This window comes from Mercenaria mercenaria, chromosome 16, assembly GCF_021730395.1.
Source record: "Mercenaria mercenaria strain notata chromosome 16, MADL_Memer_1, whole genome shotgun sequence".
NCBI lineage: Eukaryota > Metazoa > Mollusca > Bivalvia > Venerida > Veneridae > Mercenaria > Mercenaria mercenaria.
In genome coordinates, this window is record NC_069376.1 from 6,072,916 (window position 1) to 6,094,006 (window position 21,091).

At 35.4% G+C, this 21,091-nt stretch overlaps 1 protein-coding gene across 4 annotated transcripts in view; it reads right to left on the reverse strand.

Annotated features, from left to right (window-relative positions):
* The window catches only part of LOC123544517 (uncharacterized), a 184,484-nt gene that overhangs the window by 10,984 nt on the left and 152,409 nt on the right, over window positions 1–21,091 (reverse strand). The window lies entirely within an intron of this gene.

The following is a 21,091-nucleotide window of genomic DNA, read 5'->3' on the forward strand; positions in this document are numbered from 1 at the left end:
TGATGTTATCGACTAGCGACTGACTAAATATCTAAAAGTTAAAGATCAATAAAACGACTCTGAAAATGATAATTTTAGGCCACCACAAGGCCTAAGAAGTTCTATCAGCTTGGCGCACTTAACTTAGTTCAAATAAAAAATGAATGGAATCTTGACTAAAACGTTCTGACCTAGTGGGTGCAAGTTACAACTAAATGTTGAAAATTCAAAGTTCATTTACACTTCAAATGATTTCGCAAGGCCACATTACCAGGCGGCCTTGATGAAAAATAAAAATGTTTCAATTCAGGAGAATTAGGAAACAAAATGTTATTATTCTGAAAGTTTTAAATCCAGTGGCTTGGCGACCTAGAGACCCAGCAGACTTGTGCATTTAGGTTTAAGTGTTTCTGTGAACTTATAAAAAGCACAAGCATGACTGGTTTTTACTTTCTTTGTATTTAATCTACTCTGACAGTCTGTGTCGCAACTTTTAAATGTTCATTAACATTCTTTTTTTTATGTTCCATGTTCTATGTTGTGCTTAGCCACCCCACCGCCAGAGTTATGAACATTTGGTTTTATGTGTTTCATTTAACATAAATAATCCGTGAAAATAAAGTCAATAAAGTATTTTTGTTTTGTTAATCTAGCTGATAAACTGTTAGTTTTCATTTTATAAACTGGAAATATAGTAAATTTGGGCTCTGTTGTACAGCAAAAGTCTATATGGCTACTTACAGGTAATTGTCTTACCGATGGGTCTCTAATTTGTTGTGAATGAATTGTTCTTCTAGTTCTTAATTTGACTCCGGTTTGACCTATGTTATATTCATGGCAGCCAGTTTAACTAGCTCGTTTATCAGCTAGATTAACAAAAGAAAAATAATTTATTGACTGTTTTAAACCGAAAATAAACATGCGGAATATTTCACATGATATGGATTGATAATTTAAAATAATATTATAACGTCATTAACTCCCCTGTCTGACGTCAAAATTACGTCCCTTGTTTTCTTGACGTCAACGTCAAAACTATTGAATTAATTCCCTTTATCTTATTGTTATATCTTTAAACACACTGATGAGCCATTCACGGCGAAACTAGTGTGTGACTTTTATATTAAAATTTAAGAAAATCTAAGCGAGCGTGTGAAGTCATGTTATAATTTTACGATTACTTATATTTACTTAACCTAACACAGATGTACATGTTAAAGTAAACTGTAGGCCTACCATTTAAAAAATGAGAATATCTGTTTCAAATCATTTTCTTTTTTATTGTAACATATGAAAAACACTGCTTTTTACCACATGCAATCCCCACCCCCCTCCCCTATTTTAGTGTTTACGACGCAGTCACCTCCTTATGGGCCTCGCCACCATTCCCCCAAAGCTCAAAAACACAGTGGTGAATAGAAAATTTTCTACAGTGTAGATTTTAATGAAACTTTATACAATTGAGATCAACATTATTTATTTTATAGGTCAGGTAAGATACATCTGTCCGTATACCTATGTGAGGAGCCGCATATTTCAAGCGGATTTGTTTCAACTTTGAAAAAAAGTTCGGTTCTTTTTAGTAAAAATAATTTTCTAAATGTACAAGTAGGCTGATTTTCCTTTCGAATGTCAGGTCCATGGGCTTTATTCTATGTTACCTGGATAAATGAATTTATTTTTAACGCCTCAGCTATGTTGGACAATATCTTTCGCAAATCCTACACTACACTTTCTGGACTTGGGATGAATAGCAGCTTGCACTAAATCACATTTCTCACTCGAGTTTCTGTGTGTAATTTGTAATAAAGATTGTACCTAAACAGGGAACTGATTCCTATTATTTTATATCGAAAATCATATGCAAAAGGGGTAACTAATTTTTGAAAAAAGTATTATAAATTAAAAATGTTTAGAAATACTCATTTTAAAACATGGATATTTAATGATAAATCATGGGTGGTTGCCTTTGTAAATATTACTATATTGTTTTGCTCAAGCGACCTTAAAGTACATATTCGTAACCAAATTCCAAACAAGAGCTGTCACTGATGGTGTTAAATGCCCCCGCAGCGCCTTGACCTTTGACCTGGTGAACTTGACCTATGACCTGGTGACCCCAGTCAGTAGGGGTCGTGTATTCAATAAGTACTATCAGCATGTGAAGTTTGAAGGCCCTGGGTGCAGTGGTTCGCGAGTAAAGTGCCTTCATGCAAAAAGTTAACGTTGTGACGAACGAACGAACGAACGAACGAACTAACAAACGAACGGACGGACAGTTGAAAACTAATATGCCTCCTTTCGTGGTCATAAAAATTGATTTTTTTCTCTGTATCAAAACTTTGCATAATATGCGATTCCCAACTGCTATAAAATGTCGTTAGTACGATTTATCTCTTCACCTTTATTTACAGTTTGAGTAAATTAAGTAAATTTTGTTTCATTTTTGTCCCAGTCTTGCAGCAGACATTTCAATGACACTGTTTCAATCCAAATTTCGTGTCCTTTCCCTACGCAAATTAGTTAGAAAGATAAAAATATCTTGCTACGTCGCTCCTCCCGTAAAATAAACATACCTTTACTCCAAATTTATTGCTTGAATAACAAAAATCCTTTTATAAATGTTTTTTGCTCTGGATCTCCTGCCTGATCACGCCACAATCAGCGTCCCAAATGAAATAAACATCAGGTTTATAAATAGTGACGCGTGTAAGGTGTCAAAATCTATGGAAGCATACTACAGACAAGGAAAACAGAAATTACTCTTCAAGTCATGAGTACTATGTTGAAAGAACATTTTATATATCAATCATTTTTTATACTTTTCATTTATTTTGTACATTGGCTTCCAAAATCGCTTGCGTAATTATTATCTTATTAGTATGACTTACAACCACGTATGGAGAAGATTTTAGCTTGTCACTTAGTCGCTTCCGTAATTTCGTAGTTGTGTATATGTCTTGCATGCCGGACAGGACTCCATTGCTGATAAAAAACAGTTATTATAAGAGTACCTAAATCTGCAGTGTTTGGATTTTGCCAGGCATGAGTCCCACTTGTGCCGAGTGTGATCAGGTCTGGCTAAATCAACGAGAGCCGAATGCATTACTGCAGATCAAGGCACTGCTTTAACCCTTACCCCGCTAAATTTCTATAATGAACGTATCCATCATGCAATTTGGATAACACCATTGACTGTTAAAATAGGAATACTTAGTCTAACAGAATGGCGAACAGTGCAGATCTTGATCTGACTGCACGAATGTGCAAGGTGATCAAATTCTACACTGGCCGCTGAGGCAGAATCAATCGTGTCCAGCATAATAAAGGTTAATGGCCCATTTTACATACATATATCATTTTCATTCAAAATAGACTATAATTTTTAACAAATACGACTGAAACTTTTTTTTTCCATATTTTTTGACACGCACATTGAACGTCGCAACTAAAACAAGTAGTGCAACCTTTGAATATTTTCAGCATCCGACGGGAGTTGAATGCAGTATGTTGGTACGATACTGTTCCACCATTGAGAGGAAAACCCATAAAAAAATAAACAATAATCCTGTGAAAATTAGGACTGAGATCATAACTGCATCATAAAAAACATCAAAATTAAACATAGGCATATTACTTTTAGAGGTTCAAGTGATGCAAATGTACAGTTTTTGCAAATCATTGTCTTCAAAGCTACCTGAAGAATGAACCTCTGAAAACTAATAGGTAAATGAAAGCAATCTGATTTCTTTCAAATAAAACATGCACATAGCACATATGCATCATTTTTAGGGTAGCAGACCACCATTAGCTGTTATTGACCCCAATCCCCTATACTTTCTATTTTTTTTTGTGTGTAAATTTATGATAGAACTTTTAAGAAAAGTATGTGTAGCAAAACATGATGTCTTATAAAGGTACGTAAATAAGACCTGAAGTTGTCGGGTTTAATAAAACAAGGAAGGATTTCATTGCAATTTCGGAAACTACAAAATGGCGACCAACATGGTGGCGCATAACTGCTGGTAATTCAGTCTTTGAACAAAACATAATTTAAGACCTCTTTGTCGCGATACCAGAAAAGTAAATAGGAATGCCGTTTATATTTCCGCACGTCTGTCTGCCTTTAACACAGCTAATAGGCTATTTTGTCTCCGCCCCTTGTAATCTTGATCTAAATAATTTGACACTGACATAATAATTATGTTCATACTACTGCTTTGTATATTTGTTTTATATCAAACTTTAAAACTAATTCGTTATTTCGATCATATGGTCATTTTTTAGTTTTCAAATAGTGCCGGAAAGACCCGAGGTACATCTCCGATCATAATTCAATCCACGTGCACCTGATTTGATAGAACCACTAGACTTCAGAAGACAGCTTTTTGATATTTTTATGAAATAATTCTACAAGTTCAAAAGGAATTTCGAATTAATAACAGCGAGGGACAATATTCTTTATGTCAATGACATTTTAACATTGACAAAAATGTGTATTAACTGATCACTTTCAGACTTGCTGTCAAAACTGTGTTTAGTTCACTAAATGTGATGTGAACTTGTTATTTAGTATAATGCAAATTAGTGTAAGTGATTAGGATACACTATTATGGAGTAGATTTACATGAAAACAAACTATACACTTAATTGCTACTTGCATCCGTTACGGTGTGTTGAAACACTTATATCGCGTAAATAAGTCATTAACCACACACATGACGATGAGACGTGACAAACGGTATTCCAACGGACAATGCGACATGACACACGATATGTCTTACGACAATGCGACATGACACTCGATATGCCACAGCACAATTCGACTTGACACACGATACGTCACACGACAATGCGCGACATGACACACGATATGCCATAGGACCAAGCGACACGACATATGATATGCCTCATAACAATGCGACGTGACTGACACACGATATGCCACACGACAATGCGATTTGACAAACGATATGCCACAGGACCAAGCGACGCGACATATGATATGCCACAGGAAAATGCGACTTGACACATGGTTTGCCATAAGACAATGCGAGGTGACAAACGATATGCCACACAACAATGCGATTTGACAAACGATATACCGCAGGACAATACGACTTGACAGACGATGTGCCACACGACAGTGCGACGTGACAGACGATATGTCACACGACAATGCGACTTGACACACGATATCCCACACGACAATGCGACGTGACACACGATATGCCACAGAACAATACGACGTGACAGATGATGTGCAACACGACAATGCGACGCGACGAACGATATGCCTCACGACAATGCGACGTGACACAAGATATGCCGCACGACAATTTGACTTGACGCACAATATGACACTCGACAGTGCAACGCGACAAATGGTATTAACATAAAAAAATTGACATTTCTGTGTATAAATTAATATAGCATGTCGCGTCGAAATATCGGCTATAGTAACGAGTGCCGTGTTATATTGTCGTGTCGAGTGTCGTATGTAGCGCTCTGGTAGTGAAACAAGACATCTAATATGGCTCTAACATGATTCCATACAAATGAGGTTGTAAAAAATATCGATGAATCTTTTTCTCTGATGTATTAGTGTTATAATTAGCTGGGAAATACTTTTTTGTCTACACTTTTGCTGGTTCGCCAGTATCAAGTATCAAGAGAGGATTTAACTACTTAAACTAATTATTTAATTTGTAAAAATCCGAACATTCACAATTCCTGGCTTGTAGGACCACATTCGTAACAGATCGCATTTGTAACAGGTGTTACAAATGCGATCATGTTACAAATGAGATCGCATATGTAACAGAAACCAAGCACATATGTAACCATTTTTGAGACAAATGTGATCGATGCCGATTTTTGATGTGACATCTGATCACATTTGTCACATGTCATTTTCGATCGAAAACAAATTAACAAAAAAGTGCGTTTTTACATCTGAAACACATTTGTAACATGTTTTAGCTCAATTGTACGAAGTGACAAAGTAAGCTGTTGTGGTCATCCTTTGTACGTCGTCCGTTGTCCGACCGTCCGTCCGTTCACATTTTTTCTAGTGAATACGATAGAGGCAGCATTTATAAAGTGATTTACACAAAACTTGCACAGAACTTATATATATCTATGATATGGTTCCTTTCAAAAACCAGCCATATCACATTCGTCTTGGAGTAATGGCACCTGATATTGCAATAATTATTATTTTAGCCTTGTAAACGCGATAGAGACCACATTTTTTGTTTATTTTGACTAAACTTGCACACAACTTAAATATCTATAAGATCTCGGTTCCTTTCAAAAACAACTGTATTGCTACATTTTGACATGGAGTTACGGCCCCTGAATTACCAAAAAATGCTGATTTTTACCTTGTCAACACAATAGAGACTACATTTATTTTCGATTTTTATTAAACTTATATAGGATCTCACTTCCTTTTAAAACAGCTATATCTCAGAGTTATGGCGGAAATGGCAAAACTTGCTTATTTTATTCTAGTGAACGCAATGGAGACCATATTTATTATTTCATTCTGACCAAACTTATATCGAAGTTATATATCTATACCATCTCGGTTCCTTGCGAAAACCAGCTATATAGCAGCATTAGTCCTGGAGTTATGGCCCATAAAATGACAAAATTTGCTGATTTTAGCATTGTGAACATGACAGAAATCACATTTATCCTTTGATTTTGACCAAACTTGCACTGAAGTTACATATCATTAAGATCTTGTTTTTTTTCTTCGAAACGTAGCCATATCACGCTATTTATCCTAGAGTTATGGCCCCTAAAATGGCAAAAATCGCAGATTTAATAACATATAGTGTAATATTACTCATGTAAGCGATATTAGGCCATGACGGCCCTCTTGTTAATTAGAGGAATATTTTTTTTTGTTGAGGCCCCATGTGGGTAACCCCGTTTATTATCTCCGTAACTGGTATAATAGGGGTCGGAGAACCATCCGCCTATTAACCTTACAAATATGATAAAAGTTGCTACATTCATACACACTGTACCATACATAATACACAATTGATGTTATTCACTAAATGTATCTTTTTCTGGCATATAAAAAACAATTTTGTGATGAATGTATGGTGCTTTTGATGTAAAAAGGAAATTAATTATAAAAAAAACAGTTGATGATATTTCTAATTTAAGATAATAAACGGACCTCAAGAAAGACAAAGGAAGAAAAAAAACTGACAGAAATACAAGCGAAAAAAAAACTGAAAAAAGTGCTGCCCTTCTCCTACTATCACTGGATTTTTAATTTGACTTTTTGTCAATAATAGATATAATATTATCTTTCTCTTTATCAGGGTAATGATTAGTAATCATATATCAAGTTTTTGTAGCAAAATTGACCAGTTTTCGTCAAAATTATGAAGATTGTTGTTTATCTTGGCGGTATACTTCATTGTTATGAATTTTTGTTTTAAGTATATAAAACAAACGATGGAGTATTTAGAAGTTGCATACAATTTTCTTTAAATTTTGATTTAAAGATGTAATAATTGAGCAGTAAAGAAATAAAGCTTCCTTTAGAGTTATCGTTAACAAATGAGAAAAGAAATTGTTTTTCTTGTATATTCAGATTTATTTCACACTCACTTCTCATCCACTGTTTGATGCTTACTATAAAATTATAAATAATTGGACATGAAAAAAAGATATGTTCTATTGTTTCCCGCTCGTTTTTGCAGTAGGAGCATAAATTATTATCTATTTTATGTATGAGATGTAAAAATGTGTTTGTAGTAAGAAAATGATGATTTATCTTAAATTGAAAATCTTTTAACTTTATTTCTTTTATTGTCTTTAAGTTTTTGCAATAGTCTTTAAATTCGTCATCGGAAATCCCCATTGATTGTACCCATTTGTTTGGTACCACGACACTCTTTGTATCTGTAATTATATCGTAGAAAGTACTACTACCTTTTTTATCTTTTATTACAATTTTTAAATACGGATTCAAAAACATGTTTGTCTTATATTTAATAACCTCATTTGCGTTTTGCCTTATTATATTTTTCCATTCAATTGGTATGTTTAAAAGAACACGGTGCAAATCTATAAAAGTTCCTCTTACCGAGTAAATAAGCTGTAAAAATTCCCATTATTGTCGAGTAAATCTAAATAGAGGAATATTTCCGGTCAGGTTAATATCTTGGTACTGGTTTGTTAATTGTCAATTAAACTAGCAAGAATACCGTTATCATGACTGGTCTATTCATAGTAGTATGATACTACATGTATATGTCACTCATATTGGTTTTGGTTTGTAAGATTTCGTTTTTACAAGATGCATGAATATATAAATATGTACGATTAATTGGGAAGATGCGACACCACATGCAATCCCTGTTCAACTGTTATAATCGGCAATTCTCCGGTTTTATCGCTTCATCAACATTTAAAATGCACTAAAATCAAGATCAAGGCAGTCCCATACGTCAAAATAGTGACTAGTTTGAGTATTCGAAGACTGCTTATACTACTGTTCCGATCCTGATGTCGCCGGCGTCCGCGGGTTCGCTGCAAGATAGGATTTTCGTTTTCGTTTTGTTTATCTTTGTCTGTTCACATTGCTTTAAACATTATTCTAGCATAGAACTACTGTTCTTGTCACTTTTCTGGGATGTTTTAACAGAAGAGAAAACTTGTGTTAACAGAGAGATTCTCGCGCTCGCGTGCTGTTATAATAACACCTTTTTATATAAGCGCGTTCCGTGATAAAGCGTAAAAGTCATTCGGCCCCAAAACGGATAATTCAAAACGAAGTGTCATCAACGTAAAAAACAACTCAGACATTCCCGCGCATTTCGCGGAAAATTAATGACGTTGAGAGACATTGTATCTATTTATCAGTTTTTAGGTGTTTTATGCTAGAATAGCGTTAGCGCATGTTCATTTCGTGTTATAACATTTGCAGAATCCCTCGGGATACGTTGGTACCCTCGCCCTAACGGACTCGGACACCAACAAGTCCCTCGGGATTCATGCGTTATACCTATACAAAAAACAACAACAACATACTGACGACAACAGATACATCAAATGAAATATGTCCCATTTAAAACCCTGACGGAACTTTATTTGGCAAGTTATCTCATGGACAAGAACCTTAATAACTACACGAACGCACAAACTCCTCTATTCCGCGGGATTATAAATTAATTAGAAGGCCTATTACCTCACAGGCGGGCTCAGTGGGGTGACGGTTATTAAAAAATAAGGTGTAATCTCATAGACATCAGTTCACCGCACAAGGTCGGGTACTCCTAGACTTGAGGCTAACGACTCCGTCCATGACAAGTTGTACATGTTGTATATAATTTGTCTCAGGCAATGGCAACTTCCTGTTTGTCACCCAGTTTAAAACAGCTTTGGATGACGAAAGATAGCTAAAAATGTATGTCGCCACCGGGTTCGAACCAGTGACCTGAGCTTGTGGGTCTACATTTCAGCTATTCGAGGTAACAGTAGAAGTAGCTGCATTCGTAATCATTATATAGTGGTACATGTAGTTGAAATGGATGCGAAAATGATAGTAAAAATTGAACCACGTCACGGGAAAATTGGCATTCGGACATTTTTGTGAATTTCAGGAAGTTGTATATTTAGGCTGACCTGTGCATCTATGCGCCTGAATTAGTGTAAGAAAATTTTATATTTAGGCAGAATAAGTCTCCTTTGAAATAATAGAGAACGGTGTGGGCCCTGATCAGACTGATCTGGACCCACGCTGGTCGCAAAACCACGAAGATTCCCGAAGACCCATTTTCTCATGATGCGGCTCAAAGTCTCTATATAATTAACGCGTTCTAAACTACATGTGTGTCCATAGGACACAGGTGCCCCACCCCTCCACCCCCCGCCACTGTAACATGGTTTTATGACTCCGGTTAAATAATTTTTAAGATGTTTGCAACATAGACTTTTAAGAACCTTATGTGTATTTTGCACTTAGTTAGCCATAACTATGGCCTAGCTGAGTAAAATCCTAAAGAGAACACTCACAGGCTATAAAACAATCCTCTAATGTTTAACATACATGTTTCACAAACTTTTTTTTTTGGGTCTGGATTCGTGAAATGAAAAAACTTGAAAAACAAAGTAACTCAGGGGCCATAACTCCTGCACGACTGTATGAATCTGGACGCGAAACCCCAGATGCACAACTGCACATGCTGACCAACATTCCTGTAAACTTTGGTGACTCTACGTCAAATACTTTTCGAGCTATGCGCGACACAACATTAAAAAAGACCAATTTTACAAAGTCCGGGGCCATAACTCTTAACGACTAAATGAATCCGACGCGAAACCCAGGTGCACAACTACACATGCTGACTAACATTCCTGTAAAGTTTTGTGACTCTACGTCAAATACTTTTGGAGCTATACGCGACACAACGTTCTCGGAAGGACGGACGGACGGAAGGACGGACAACAGCAAATCTATATGCCCCCACCACTCATGGGGGGCACAAAAAGCCAAGCTCATACTTCTATAAGATGAAACTGCTTTTTCTATTTAAATATTTAAAAATACTCTGCTGGTCACGCAAATTTAGCTATGCTGGAATGGATATAAATGATAAGATATACGCACAAGAGTGTGGTTATCTCAGTCCGGGTATAATTAAATCCACAATTAACACACTATGTACTTTGTTTATATTAAATGTATCCTACACACTTTAAACTATCCGCAATAATGCACAACGTCGGCTTATTTTGTACAGGAACCACTTAAGATATATGTCAACGATAAAAACTGAGAGCACGCGAAGGAAAATTGAACCAATCAGCGATCTTTACGAACAGTTAATTTGCTGTAAACTCACCAAAATTGGTTCTGGCACTGTCAATCAAATTTTTCTCATTTACATATCAATAATGATTTTAAGTGCAAAATCATCTCGTTTAATTGTTACTTAATAGGAAGACATCATGATGTCCTGTGACTATTGTATGTCATTTATCACTGATGACTATATCAGAATGGATTCTGCAGATGTTATAACACGAAAAAAAAAAAAAAAAAAAAAAAAGACGTATGTTATTTCTATATTTCAACCTGACTGAAAAATATAAGCATTTGCTTTTATTGTTGCTGTCCAACTCAGCTGTAGCTGACTCGTTCAAATATTGATTTACATGTATATAACAATGCACATTAAACACACAATGTAAGTTAAGTATGACATTAAACAGTTACAGTAGTTATAATCGAACAAAATGTCATTGAACCAGTTCAGTTCAAGTACGGTTACCCTAAAACAAAATGACAAAATTAGTGCATCTTGGAGCAGAGTCTAATGAGCCAAGTAGCGCCATCTGCGTGATTAAGGTAATAGACACGTGATGACACTCGGCAATTTTCGTTCGATTCCGTATTCTCCGAATGCTATTTCGGCAATATTCGGCTGCTAATGAAGTTTATACGAACAGACAGTCTGAGAACGCCGAAATCTATTACGGAATATCGTCACGGGTCTAATTTGCCAGTAAGTAACTTTACATTCGTCATCTACAAGAAGAATTAAGTTAAGAATCAAATTAAGAACAGTTCAGTTCATGTAAAGAAACATAATCAGTACGTACGCAAACGTAATATGCCTTTCCTTGTGCTTCCAGAATACACCTGTATTGCAGGAAAGAAATATAACTGACATAAAAGATTTGCGAGAATATTTTCCTCACAACCGTATGTTGCGAAAGATATTTGCATAAAAAGAAACTGGTGTTGAAACGTCTCGGATACATACAACGAACGTTTAAATGAATATCTTTATCTTGTCCTTTTACAAGCTGCAAGACGAGCGGTGGTCTAGTGGTAAAGGTGTCGGCTGCTCAACCCAGGGGTCGTGGGTTCGAGCCCCATTGGGGTCACGACCATGATTTCTTATAAGGTATCAGTACTGGTTTTTCCAGGATGTGGACTCGAGAGTGGTTCTAATATTTAAAGCATTCATCACACTCGAGCTAAAATAAATTAGTATATACTAACAAGCTGCAAGCTTTCGCCAAATATTATAACATATCCATTGAGTTTACGTTTTAAGTTTCAACAAGCAGTCGGTTATATTGTTACTTTTTTCAGAGTATTTGGGGGTTGAAGTGTTTTAAATTGTTGGAAATCTGATACTTACTTTTCACAAAATCCTAGAAAGTTAGATTAATTTAAAATCTTTCGTATTTATCTATTTACATTTTCAGTGAAATACTGAAATTTACCAGGAAATTTTAAGGTGTTTCGCGCAGTGCTGTTAAATACCCAAATTGATTCTCCACCGTTTCCAAAAATTGTCAAGAATCGTGGATCGTAATTTGCCCGCTTGTGACCGAAGAATGTTCGTCAAATAAGGATGGATTTTCAGAGTCTGAGGCTACGGTGTTATACGGAAGTGACGTCAGTATCTGGCCGTAGAGTAGATGTGGCGGCGTCAATAGGTCCACGTCATCAACGCTTGATGATACCTAGCTAGCTGTCTGTTGTTCAGCATAATTTCGCTCTCCGTGATGACCGTCTGAATTGTTTCCATGGTAATGAGGGAGCATCATGGAACTTTTTGTCGGCGCTATTTTTGTGAGATTGATTAGTCGCTCTTACCATCCTCTATGCAGTGGTGCTCGTTTGGGAATGGAATGTCATTCTGTACCTTTTCCGGTTTATGTTTCTCTGACTTGTGTTGACTAGAAAATAATTTTCAAGCTCTCTGACATACAAGTCAACGTCGTAGCACTGTTTGACATCATAACTTTCAGAACTGATCATAGGCTTAAGAAACGCTTAAACCCTTACTAAGTGGGACTCAGTGCCTTCGATTTCTACATTTACATATATAGATCACGATGTTCGTTCCCATGTTAACATAAATTTACTTCAAAATATTACTCATGTCTACAGAAACATGAACCGTTATAGGTTGCAGTGCTAGTGTATAATAACCAAGTTGAACTTATCAACTGAAACGGAAAAATAGGTATTACAAATCAAACTTCCACTTTTTATTTGAAAGTTACACTGAACCAAACTACATGTATATTCTAATAATCACCAGTTAGCATGATACATTTTCTTACATAACGCTTACATTTCAATACGAGTACAAAAAAGCCGAAAATATGGCTATTGGTACTTTGCGAAACGAAACGAAACGAAACGAAACGGAACGAGGGGCACTATATGGGGGGAATTAAAAAATCAAATTTAAATAATAAAAATCAATATATAATATTAAATTACATGAACCTTGTATAAACATCAGTTTTGGAATGATGTATAATATCAAATGAAACTCCTGATACGCAAAACATTAAGTATTAAACAGGTTTTGTCTTGTTTCGTTCCGTTACGCAAAATACCATTACCCACACAGGTATTGGTACTTTGCGAAATGGAACGAAACGAGAAAATTTTAATCTACTTGCATGAAATATTTCAGGAATTCATATCTAATAATCGTTTATTTGTGTATGTATGTATAAATGTCGATCCTGGATCTGCAAGTTATCCTTTTATGTATGAAGATTACAGGAGAATTTGTATGTTCGAGAAGGGAATATTTTTTGCATATTGTCTTGCAAGTATCTGCTTGTAATGAAATTTGGTTCCCATTAGCGACAACTTAACAAAGCAATAATCGGAAATTACTGCATCACACTGTAACTATGTACATACCTACACACACATATATACATGAACTTTCGTGAAGTACATAGGCATGCAATATAGCCGGACATACCGAATAATCATTTATGTTTGTATGTTTATATAATTGCCGAGTCTGGATCTGCAAGTCGCCTTTTTATGTTTTGAGATTGTACGAGTATTTGTATGTTTGTGAAGGAAATACTTTATGCATATTGTCTTGCATGTAACTGCGTGTAATAAAATTTGATTCTCCTTTTATCTTTCAGTTGTAGTTGTCAACATCTTTATAAAATAAATTATATAAGTTATAACAAACTTTATCTTTTTATTTGTTACAGTAGTTATCAGCATCTTTAATTACATAAATTATACATGTCTATAACAAACTTAGCCTTTCCTCTCTCGTTTCGTTCCGTTTCGCAAAGTACCAATACCCACACAGGTATTGGTACTTTGCGAAACGAAACGAAACGAGAAAAATTTAATTCATTTACATAAAGTATTTCAGAAATATCGGTAGACTCTTCCAAGGATAATCATGTATGTGTATGTTGAACTGTCCAGCCTTGATTTGCAAATTAGCCTTTTACTTGTGAAAAATTACAGGATTTGTTTGTTTGTGAAGAGAATACCTTTTGCATATTCGATCCATGCATGTAACTGCTTGTAATGAAATTTGGTTCTCCTATTTATTTTTTCAATTCTTACTTGTCCGCATCTTGAATTACATAATGCATATATAACCAAATTAACTTTTCCGATCTCGTTTCGTTCCGTTTTGCAAAGTACCAATACCCACACAGTTATTGGTACTTTGCGAAACGAAACGGAACGAGAAATATTTGATATATTTACATGAAATATTTCAGGAATTCATATCTATATATCGTTTATTGCTTGCATGTACAATAATGGTTGAGCCTGGATTTGTAAGTCGTTGTTTTTCAAATAATTGGCGACGACTTAACAAAGCTATAATCTGAAATTACTGGTTTCATGCAACACACTGTAACTATGTACATACCTACACATATACCTTCATAAAATACATGGACATGCAATATAGCCGGACATACCGAATAATTATTCATATTTGTATGTATGTATAATTGCCGAGTCTGGATCTGCAAGTCGCCTTTTTATGTTTTGAGATTTGATATACGAGAATTTGTATGTTTGTGAAAGAAATACTTTTTGCATTTTGTCTTGCATGTAACTGCGTGTAATAAAATTTCTTTCTCCTTTTATCTTTTTAGTTTTTACAGTAGTTGTAAGCATCTTTCATTACATAAATTATACATGTCTATAACAAACTTAGCCTTTCCTCTCTCGTTTCGTTCCGTTTCGCAAAGTACCAATACCCACACAGGTATTGGTACTTTGCGAAACGGAACGAAACGAATATTTCAGAACTTTCGGATAATCATTTATGTGTGTATGTATGTTTAACTGTCGAGCCTTGATCTGCAAATTATCCTTTTACTTGTGAAAATTACAGAATTTGTTTGTTCGTGAAGGGAATACCTTTTGCACATTTCCTTGCATGTAACTGCTTGTAATGAAATTTGCTTCTCCTTCTATTTATTTTTTTTAATTCTTACTTGTCCGCATCTTAGATTACATAATGCATATAAAACCAAATTAGCTTTTCCGATCTCGTTTCGTTCCGTTTCGCAAAATACCAATACCCACACAGGTATTGGTACTTTGCGAAACGAAACGGAACGAGAAATTTTTAATATATTTACATGAAATATTTCAGGAGTTCATATCTATTTTTCGTTGATTGTTTGAATGTACAATAATGGTTGAGCCTGGATTTAAAAGTCGTTGTTATTCAATTAATTGGAGACAACAAAACCTTAATCGGAACTTACTGGTTTTATGTATCACACTGTAACTATGTACATACCTACATATGAACCTTCTTAAAATGCCTGGACATGCAATATACCTGAACTTACCAAATAATCATTTATGTTTGAATAATTTCCGAGTCTGGATCGCCAAAAAAGAAGGAAGAATATCCAACAGCGAAAGCTACGTTCCAAAAACGGAGCCTACTCCCCAAAGGCACACACGATCAACACACACACACACACAACAACAACAACAACAACAACAAAACAAACATACAAGGACAAAACAAACAAAAACAGGAACACAGTGGGGCACCGCCATGGAACGGTCAAGTCGCCTTTTTATGTTTTGAGATTATACGCGAATTTGTATGTTTGTGAAGGGAATACTTTTTGCATATTTTCTTGCATGTAACTGCGTGTAATAAAATTTGATTCTCCTTTTATCTTTTTATTGGTAGTTGTCAGCATCAATAATTACATAATACATGTATATAACACACTTAGCCTTTCCTTTCTCGTTTCGTTCCGAAGAACAAGCTAAACAAATTAAAATTTTCTCGTTTCGTTCCGTTTCGCAAAGTACCAATACCCGTGTGGGTATTGGTACTTTGCGAAACGGAACGAAACGAGATAGAAAAAGCTAATTTGGTTAGATACGATTATGTAATTCAAGATGCTGACAACTAAGAATTAAAAAATAAATAGTTAGAAGGAGAATCAAATTTCATTACACGCAGTAGATGCAAGGAAATATGCGAAAAGTATTCCCTTCACGAACATACAAATTCTCCTGTAATCTTCACACATAAAAAGATGCTGACAACTAAGAACTAAAAAATAAAGGATGCAAAGAAATATACGAAAAGTATTCCCTTCACGAACATACAAGTCTGTAATTTCCACACATAAAAAGATAACTTGCAGATAACTTGCAGATCCAAGCTCGACAGTTATACAAACTTACACACGTAAATGATTATCCGATATTGCTGAAATATATCATGTAAATAAATAAAAAATGTCTTGTTTCGTTCCGTTTCGCAAAGTACCAATACCTGTGTGGGTATTGGTACTTTGCGAAACGGAACGAAACGAGACAGAAAAAGCTAATTTGGTTAGATACGATTATGTAATTCAAGATGCTCACAACTAAGAATTAAAAAATAAATAGTTAGAAGGAGAATCAAATTTCATTACACGCTGTTACATGCAAGGAAATATACGAAAAGTATTCCTTTCATTAACATGAAAATTCTCCTGTAATCTTCACACATAAAAAAATAACTTGCAGATCCAAGTTCGACAGTTATACAAACATACAAATGTAAACAAATTATCCAATATTCCTGAAATAGTTCGTGTAAATAAATTTCTCTCGTTTCGTTCCGTTTCGCAAAGTACCAATACCTGTGTGGGTATAGGTACTTTGCGAAACGGAACGAAACGAGAGAGGAGAGGCTAATTTGGTTATATATATGTATTATGTAATTAAAGATGCTGACAACTACAAATCAAAAAAAAAAAGTTTGAAGGAGAATCAGATTTTATAACACGCAGTTACGTGCAAGGAAATATGCAAAAAGTATTTCCTTTACAAACATACAAACTGTCCTATTATCTCTAAACATAAAAAGGCGACTTGCAGATCCAGGCTCGGCAATTATACATGCATACAACCATAAGTGAGTATTTCATATGTCCGGCTATATTGCATGTCAATGTATCTTTTAATGGTACATGTATCTATGAAGGTACATAGGTTATGTACATAGTTATAGTTGGTTGCATGGTACCAGTGATTTCTGGATATGGCTTTGTTAAGCAGTCGCCAATTACTTGAAAATAATGACTTGCAGATCCAGGCTAGACCATTATTGTACACGCAAACATAAACGGTTATTAGACATGAATTCCTGAAATATTTCATGTAAATAAATTAAAATTTTCTCGTTTCGTTCCGTTTCGCAAAGTACCAATACCTGTGTGGGTATTGGTACTTTGCGAAACGGAACGAAACAAGACAAAATCTATTTCATTTCTTTATGTTTTGCGTATCATGAGTTTCATCGGACATTATACATCATTCGACAGTTTATGTTTACAAGACTTTATATATATCCGGTACATCATATAGGGTTGCTCTAGTTCAAATACTATTGCGCTTGTTAACAGATGTATGCATTCATAATCATTCAGTGTTATGCTTTTAACTACTATGAATGTATATCAAAGAAAAGATAGGGTTTTATTCCTTTTCACCGATATATCTAACCCCTTTTAATGTTTGTTTCGTTCCGTTTCGCAAAATACCAATACCTGTGTGGGTAATGGTACTTTGCGTAACGGAACGAAACAAGACAAAACATGTTTCATACTTGATGTTTTGCATATCATTAGTTTCATCGGACATTATACATCATTCAACAACTGATGTTTATACAGGGTTCATGTAATTTACTATAATATTTTGATTTTTAAAATTTAAATTTGATTTTTTATTTCCCCCCATATGGTGCCCCTCGTTCCGTTTCGTTTCGTTCCGTTCCGTTTCGCAAAGTACCAATAGCCGAAAATATCAAAATACTCAGAATTACGTACTCTCAAGATGAAAGTTGTGAAGTTTGCATGGAAAATGATTCTCTGTGGTATAATTTATTCATTATTTTAGCACATGTTAAAGAATGAATATACAAACATATTTAGTTTGTCGTAAACATTTCCATTAATTCTCTCGTTAGCTTCCGGTGGGGATGTTGAGGTATATTACCTCTTTTATTGCAAGGTGATACATAAGGGGAAGCTATAACTACCATTTAAATAACTCTGAACCAAACAGACTTATTCCCCTTAAGTTGGATTTGTAGTTTAGTGCTCAGCCGGTATTATCTTATAATTTAGAGCTGTCAATGCAATGTTTTAAGTTTTAAATAGATCACTGTTTTCTATTGCTTTTTCTGTTATTACAAATAAGCCTATTTAATTTATTTTCATGCAGGTACTGTTTCCTACTGTCTTGTTCTATTATTACAAATAGGTATATTTAATCAAAATAATGTATAGCATACAAAAATAATCTGAAGCGTGTATAGGAAAACAATCATGGTCTACTTAAATCAAAACATTCAAAATTGGTTTTGCGTGGCCAGAATAATTCGCCCTGCGTCCTCGTGAAATGTTAACACGTAAATATATTCTCTTTTTTTTGTGCAACAGTATTAATAATGTTGAGACACAATTTTTCATTACAATACTTGTCATCACATTTATATTAGGAGTGTTGAATACATAATCAATTTATATAATTATAAAGACAGTAACTGTAAAGTTAAGTTTCTTCGACGGATAATTCTACATTTAAAGCAAATAGCTGAAAATGAAATATTTATTTCATGTATATTATATACCTATATCTGAACAAGTGTGTGAAGTTGGCGAGAAGTTCGACATTCGACATTGAACATTGGATAAGAGAACAACATTGAACATTTGAAGCGTGAAGTTGGCAATAAGTTTAACTTTCGACATTGAACATTCGATCTCAGAACGACATTGGGCATTGGAACTGAAAAAGACATTGGACATTCAATTTCAAAACGACATTGGACATTCGATACCAGAACGACATTGGACATTCAATTTAAGAACGACATTGGTCATTCGATACCAGAACGACATTGGACATTGGATACCAGGCCGACATTCGATTTTGGAACGACATTGGACATTCAATTTACGAACGACATTAGACATTCGAATCCAGAACGACATTGGACATTCGAATCCGGAACGACATTGGACATTCGATACCAGAAGGACATTGGACATTCGATTTCAGAACGACATTGGACATTTGATACTAGAACGACATAGGACATTCGATTTTTCAGAACGACATTGGACAATGGATGCCAGAACGACATGGGACATTTGATACCAGAACGACATTGGACATTCGATTTCAGAACGGCATTGGACATTCGATACCAGAACGACATTGGACATTCAATTTCAGAACGACATTGGACAATGGATGCCAGAAAGACATTGGACATTCGATTTAAGAACGACATTGGACATCCGAATCCAGAACAACATTGGATACCAGAACGACACTGGACATTCGAATCCAGAACAACATTGGATACCAATACGACATTGGACATTTGATTTCAGAACGACATTGCACATTCAATTTCAGAACAACATTGGACATTCGATACCAGAACGACATTGGACATTCGTTTTCAGAACGACATTCGATATTCGCATCCAAAACGACATTGAACATTTGATACCAGAACGACATTGGACATTAGATTTCAGAATGACATTCGACATTCAATACCAGAACGACATTGGACGTTCGATTTCAGAATGACATTGGACATTAGATTTCAGAACGACATTGTATATTCGATACCAGAACGACATTGGACATTCGATTTCAAAACGACATTGTACATTGGATGCCAGAACGACATTGGACATTTTATCGAATCCATAACAACATTGGACATTCGATTTCAGAACGACATTGGACATTCGATACCAGAACGACATTGGACATTCGATTTCAGAACGACATTGGACATTCGATACCAGATTGACATCGAATGTCCAATGTCGTTCTGGCATTCAATGTCCAATGTCGTTCTGAAATCAAATGTCCAATGTCGTTCTGGTATCCAATGTCCAATGTTGTTCTGGATTTGATCGAATGTCCAATGTCGTTCTGAAATCGAATGTCCAATGTCGTTCTGGATTCGAATGTCTAATGTCGTTCTAAAATTAAATGTCCAATGTCGCTCCAAAATCGAATGTCGTTCTTATATTATATACCTATATCAGAACTAGATATGTTAAAAAGTAGATGTACCTGTACCCGGCATTGAAGAAAGGCCGATATTTCTGTAAATTTATAAATATTAAAGGAACCTGTTCATTGGCGGTAGTGGAAGTGCAAGCTACCGTCCTCGCCCTCTAACCCCGGGTTTAGCAGAACACAACATTAACATATGTTACAAGTACCAGAATGTAATTTAGAGACATCCTCAGATGTGTCAAGTACCAGAATGTAATTTAGAGCCATCCTCAGATGTGTTTATGTGGTGGTGCACGTGGAAACTTCGACGATACACAGAATGCAATTCCGCGAAAAGCGGCGTACGGTCCCCAGATAAAATAATGACTGCTCTAATCAAGAAAACAATGGGCAGAACTAAACAAACAGGAATTTAGATAGGGTATCCATGGTTATTGAGCCTGCATATCACAGAAGCTGCCAAAAGACAAAATTAAAAAGCAGGCGCCATATCAAAGAGGTGATGAAACAATACCCAAAGTTTTTAAAGCCTGGGTATTGGAACTACCCAGGCCGAAATGATCGAGCTAAAACTAAACAGTACAGTAACCATGCTAACACAACATAAATGTCGTGCTTAACGATCTGAAGAGATCGGGATACAACAGCTCTGTTCGAAGGTACGGGGAGACATTTTACGGCCGCCACGTGACACAAACAACGCTGCTGTGATAGTCATAAGAACTAAAAATGTATACA